At 54.6% G+C, this 6,000-nt stretch overlaps 3 non-coding genes across 3 annotated transcripts; all 3 read left to right on the top strand.

Moving 5' to 3' along the window:
• Nucleotides 1–528: 528 nt before the first annotated feature.
• Nucleotides 529–647, top strand: LOC141266480 (5S ribosomal RNA). The gene has a single exon (XR_012320517.1). It is a non-coding gene; the product is annotated as a 5S ribosomal RNA (ribosomal RNA).
• Nucleotides 648–2,353: 1,706 nt separating this feature from the next.
• LOC141268041 (5S ribosomal RNA) lies at nt 2,354–2,472 on the top strand. Its single transcript, XR_012321365.1, has one exon. It is a non-coding gene; the product is annotated as a 5S ribosomal RNA (ribosomal RNA).
• A 1,706-nt stretch (nt 2,473–4,178) lies between these two features.
• LOC141270436 (5S ribosomal RNA) lies at nt 4,179–4,297 on the top strand. The gene has a single exon (XR_012321672.1). It is a non-coding gene; the product is annotated as a 5S ribosomal RNA (ribosomal RNA).
• Nucleotides 4,298–6,000: the final 1,703 nt, after the last annotated feature.

The raw sequence follows: 6,000 nt of genomic DNA on the forward strand, positions 1-6,000 counted from the left end.
GGGAATTGAGGGGGTGGTTCCTGCTAAGGCCCTGAAATAATAATAAGACAGGCAGGAGAGTCTGACGCATGGTGGCGGAAAAGCTGCAGGTGCAAATAGGGAATGTGGTCTCGTGCGAGCAACTTGTGCATGCTCGCTGTGTGTGAGTGTGCGCTTCCTAGGTACGGCGCGCTGCAGACAGTCAAAAGGGTTGCTCCCTTTCATTAAAAGTTAATCCCCGGCTGCAGGCTATTAGAAAGCAACTAACCGCGCTCTACTCACCCTACCCAGGTCTACCGGTGAGTCTCGCCGCTGCTCCCGGCCTGTGGCATTGGCCGCGACGCTGACGTTCCGTCGACAGCGCGGCAGCCGATCAGTGAGCTCAGCGGCTCTGAGCGGGGCGTTCTGTCTACAAGACCTTTTTAAGGAGCCAGCAAAAAAGTGAAGAGAAAAGAAAGCACAAAAGCACCTTGTCTTACTAAGCACTGGAAAGGGCAGCCGGCAACCGGACGTCAAAGTGGAAAAGCAGCAAGTGAGAGGCCTGTCTCTGCCTACGGCCACACCACCCTGAACACGCCCGATCTCGTCTGATCTCGGAAGCTAAGCAGGGTCGGGCCTGGTTAGTACTTGGATGGGAGACCGCCTGGGAATACCAGGTGCTGTAGGCTTTTGCCTTTTCTTACTTCCACCAGCAGGGGTCACTCTCCTCTTTGCCTTTTTTCCATTCCTTTTTTCACAAGCGCACACATGCTCCTTTCTTCTTTTCATTTGCTTTCTCTCTTGCGCTATTTAATCCTTGCAAAATACCAGCATCCTTCTCATCACCGTGGGCCTCCAGCATTGTTGCTTATTTACTTTTAATACTAGGCTTCTTTTCACCAGGACCAGCGACTCCCGCATGACTGGAGGCAACCACCGCTGACCTGGAGGCAACCACCGGTAACCTGGAGGCCAGTTTACAGCACAACCCAAGCAAAACACCTTTGCAGGCCACACGACCCCCCCGAAGAGCAGCTCAAATTCACTCGCAACCATCTCACCCTCTTCCTTCATTCACTCCTGGGCGTTTCGCTCCACCCCAAGTTGCGGGTCCAGCTTGCTCTTTCTGTCACATCCCCGCGATGAACGGTTTAGCCTGCAGGAGACCCTGCGCCGAGCCATTTTTAAACACATCTGATGCGGCAGGTGTTTCATTGCTCAACAAACAACACCTATAGGGACGGCACAGCCTATGCATCGGTCCTTCGGAGACCGCCCCAGAACGGCCAGAGTTCTCATCCCCACGCGAGCCTGAGGAAGGCTGGCCGGGCGATGGGCCAAGCAGCGTCTACTGGCCATACCACCTTGGATACGTCCGATCTCGGAAGCAAAGCAGAGATGGGTTCGGAAATACTTGGTTGGGACACCTCCTGAGAACACCAGGTATTGTAGACAATTTTGATGACGTTTTGCCATCTTGCCCAGCTCGGCTAGCATTGAGTGGCGCCTTGCTGGACACCGACCTTACGTAAAGTAGAGGCTGGAAGTCCCAAGCATCCCAAGCCCCCCAAGACCTCTAAGATAAGGACGCAACCCCGCCGCCTCTACCAGGCCTCACACCGAGCTCCTTGCCACGGCTAGGAGTGCTTATTGACCCCGCAGCCGGCCGTATGCAAATGATGGCGTTAAAAGCATCTCGCGCTGTGAAGGGGCCAGGCATTCAGCAGCTGCCCAGGGGATGGTTTTAGAGGGCGACCGCCTAACGAGGGCCAGCAGAAGTAACGTCTTCTTCTTCAAAGAATCTTGTGTAACTAACCCAATCAGACAGCTGCCCAGGAGCTAACCTCAGTGCTAGGAAGGAGCGGGAGGGAATTGAGGGGGTGGTTCCTGCTAAGGCCCTGAAATAATAATAAGACAGGCAGGAGAGTCTGACGCATGGTGGCGGAAAAGCTGCAGGTGCAAATAGGGAATGTGGTCTCGTGCGAGCAACTTGTGCATGCTCGCTGTGTGTGAGTGTGCGCTTCCTAGGTACGGCGCGCTGCAGACAGTCAAAAGGGTTGCTCCCTTTCATTAAAAGTTAATCCCCGGCTGCAGGCTATTAGAAAGCAACTAACCGCGCTCTACTCACCCTACCCAGGTCTACCGGTGAGTCTCGCCGCTGCTCCCGGCCTGTGGCATTGGCCGCGACGCTGACGTTCCGTCGACAGCGCGGCAGCCGATCAGTGAGCTCAGCGGCTCTGAGCGGGGCGTTCTGTCTACAAGACCTTTTTAAGGAGCCAGCAAAAAAGTGAAGAGAAAAGAAAGCACAAAAGCACCTTGTCTTACTAAGCACTGGAAAGGGCAGCCGGCAACCGGACGTCAAAGTGGAAAAGCAGCAAGTGAGAGGCCTGTTTCTGCCTACGGCCACACCACCCTGAACACGCCCGATCTCGTCTGATCTTGGAAGCTAAGCAGGGTCGGGCCTGGTTAGTACTTGGATGGGAGACCGCCTGGGAATACCAGGTGCTGTAGGCTTTTGCCTTTTCTTACTTCCACCAGCAGGGGTCACTCTCCTCTATGCCTTTTTTCCATTCCTTTTTTCACAAGCGCACACATGCTCCTTTCTTCTTTTCATTTGCTTTCTCTCTTGCGCTATTTAATCCTTGCAAAATACCAGCATCCTTCTCATCACCGTGGGCCTCCAGCATTGTTGCTTATTTACTTTTAATACTAGGCTTCTTTTCACCAGGACCAGCGACTCCCGCATGACTGGAGGCAACCACCGCTGACCTGGAGGCAACCACCGGTAACCTGGAGGCCAGTTTACAGCACAACCCAAGCAAAACACCTTTGCAGGCCACACGACCCCCCCGAAGAGCAGCTCAAATTCACTCGCAACCATCTCACCCTCTTCCTTCATTCACTCCTGGGCGTTTCGCTCCACCCCAAGTTGCGGGTCCAGCTTGCTCTTTCTGTCACATCCCCGCGATGAACGGTTTAGCCTGCAGGAGACCCTGCGCCGAGCCATTTTTAAACACATCTGATGCGGCAGGTGTTTCATTGCTCAACAAACAACACCTATAGGGACGGCACAGCCTATGCATCGGTCCTTCGGAGACCGCCCCAGAACGGCCAGAGTTCTCGTCCCCACGCGAGCCTGAGGAAGGCTGGCCAGGCGATGGGCCAAGCAGCGTCTACTGGCCATACCACCGTGGATACGTCCGATCTCGGAAGCAAAGCAGAGATGGGTTCGGAAATACTTGGTTGGGACACCTCCTGAGAACACCAGGTATTGTAGACAATTTTGATGACGTTTTGCCATCTTGCCCAGCTCGGCTAGCATTGAGTGGCGCCTTGCTGGACACCGACCTTACGTAAAGTAGAGGCTGGAAGTCCCAAGCATCCCAAGCCCCCCAAGACCTCTAAGATAAGGACGCAACCCCGCCGCCTCTACCAGACCTCACACCGAGCTCCTTGCCACGGCTAGGAGTGCTTATTGACCCCGCAGCCGGCCGTATGCAAATGATGGCGTTAAAAGCATCTCGCGCTGTGAAGGGGCCAGGCTTTCAGCAGCTGCCCAGGGGATGGTTTTAGAGGGCGACCGCCTAACGAGGGCCAGCAGAAGTAACGTCTTCTTCTTCAAAGAATCTTGTGTAACTAACCCAATCAGACAGCTGCCCAGGAGCTAACCTCAGTGCTAGGAAGGAGCGGGAGGGAATTGAGGGGGTGGTTCCTGCTAAGGCCCTGAAATAATAATAAGACAGGCAGGAGAGTCTGACGCATGGTGGCGGAAAAGCTGCAGGTGCAAATAGGGAATGTGGTCTCGTGCGAGCAACTTGTGCATGCTCGCTGTGTGTGAGTGTGCGCTTCCTAGGTACGGCGCGCTGCAGACAGTCAAAAGGGTTGCTCCCTTTCATTAAAAGTTAATCCCCGGCTGCAGGCTATTAGAAAGCAACTAACCGCGCTCTACTCACCCTACCCAGGTCTACCGGTGAGTCTCGCCGCTGCTCCCGGCCTGTGGCATTGGCCGCGACGCTGACGTTCCGTCGACAGCGCGGCAGCCGATCAGTGAGCTCAGCGGCTCTGAGCGGGGCGTTCTGTCTACAAGACCTTTTTAAGGAGCCAGCAAAAAAGTGAAGAGAAAAGAAAGCACAAAAGCACCTTGTCTTACTAAGCACTGGAAAGGGCAGCCGGCAACCGGACGTCAAAGTGGAAAAGCAGCAAGTTAGATGCCTGTCTCTGCCTACGGCCACACCACCCTGAACACGCCCGATCTCGTCTGATCTCGGAAGCTAAGCAGGGTCAGGCCTGGTTAGTACTTGGATGGGAGACCGCCTGGGAATACTAGGTGCTGTAGGCTTTTGCCTTTTCTTACTTCCACCAGCAGGGGTCACTCTCCTCTATGCCTTTTTTCCATTCCTTTTTTCACAAGCGCACACATGCTCCTTTCTTCTTTTCATTTGCTTTCTCTCTTGCGCTATTTAATCCTTGCAAAATACCAGCATCCTTCTCATCACCGTGGGCCTCCAGCATTGTTGCTTATTTACTTTTAATACTAGGCTTCTTTTCACCAGGACCAGCGACTCCCGCATGACTGGAGGCAACCACCGCTGACCTGGAGGCAACCACCGGTAACCTGGAGGCCAGTTTACAGCACAACCCAAGCAAAACACCTTTGCAGGCCACACGACCCCCCCGAAGAGCAGCTCAAATTCACTCGCAACCATCTCACCCTCTTCCTTCATTCACTCCTGGGCGTTTCGCTCCACCCCAAGTTGCGGGTCCAGCTTGGTCTTTCTGTCACATCCCCGCGATGAACGGTTTAGCCTGCAGGAGACCCTGCGCCGAGCCATTTTTAAACACATCTGATGCGGCAGGTGTTTCATTGCTCAACAAACAACACCTATAGGGACGGCACAGCCTATGCATCGGTCCTTCGGAGACCGCCCCAGAACGGCCAGAGTTCTCGTCCCCACGCGAGCCTGAGGAAGGCTGGCCAGGCAATGGGCCAAGCAGCGTCTACTGGCCATACCACCGTGGATACGTCCGATCTCGGAAGCAAAGCAGAGATGGGTTCGGAAATACTTGGTTGGGACACCTCCTGAGAACACCAGGTATTGTAGACAATTTTGATGACGTTTTGCCATCTTGCCCAGCTCGGCTAGCATTGAGTGGCGCCTTGCTGGACACCGACCTTACGTAAAGTAGAGGCTGGAAGTCCCAAGCATCCCAAGCCCCCCAAGACCTCTAAGATAAGGACGCAACCCCGCCGCCTCTACCAGGCCTCACACCGAGCTCCTTGCCACGGCTAGGAGTGCTTATTGACCCCGCAGCCGGCCGTATGCAAATGATGGCGTTAAAAGCATCTCGCGCTGTGAAGGGGCCAGGCTTTCAGCAGCTGCCCAGGGGATGGTTTTAGAGGGCGACCGCCTAACGAGGGCCAGCAGAAGTAACGTCTTCTTCTTCAAAGAATCTTGTGTAACTAACCTAATCAGACAGCTGCCCAGGAGCTAACCTCAGTGCTAGGAAGGAGCGGGAGGGAATTGAGGGGGTGGTTCCTGCTAAGGCCCTGAAATAATAATAAGACAGGCAGGAGAGTCTGACGCATGGTGGCGGAAAAGCTGCAGGTGCAAATAGGGAATGTGGTCTCGTGCGAGCAACTTGTGCATGCTCGCTGTGTGTGAGTGTGCGCTTCCTAGGTACGGCGCGCTGCAGACAGTCAAAAGGGTTGCTCCCTTTCATTAAAAGTTAATCCCCGGCTGCAGGCTATTAGAAAGCAACTAACCGCGCTCTACTCACCCTACCCAGGTCTACCGGTGAGTCTCGTCGCTGCTCCCGGCCTGTGGCATTGGCCGCGACGCTGACGTTCCGTCGACAGCGCGGCAGCCGATCAGTGAGCTCAGCGGCTCTGAGCGGGGCGTTCTGTCTACAAGACCTTTTTAAGGAGCCAGCAAAAAAGTGAAGAGAAAGGAAAGCACAAAAGCACCTTGTCTTACTAAGCACTGGAAAGGGCAGCCGGCAACCGGACGTCAAAGTGGAAAAGCAGGAAGTGAGAGGCCTGTC

The sequence above is a fragment of the Phyllobates terribilis genome, unplaced genomic scaffold (assembly GCF_046119375.1).
Source record: "Phyllobates terribilis strain yellow unplaced genomic scaffold, ASM4611937v1 Scaffold_4__5_contigs__length_816908805, whole genome shotgun sequence".
Lineage (NCBI taxonomy): Eukaryota > Metazoa > Chordata > Amphibia > Anura > Dendrobatidae > Phyllobates > Phyllobates terribilis.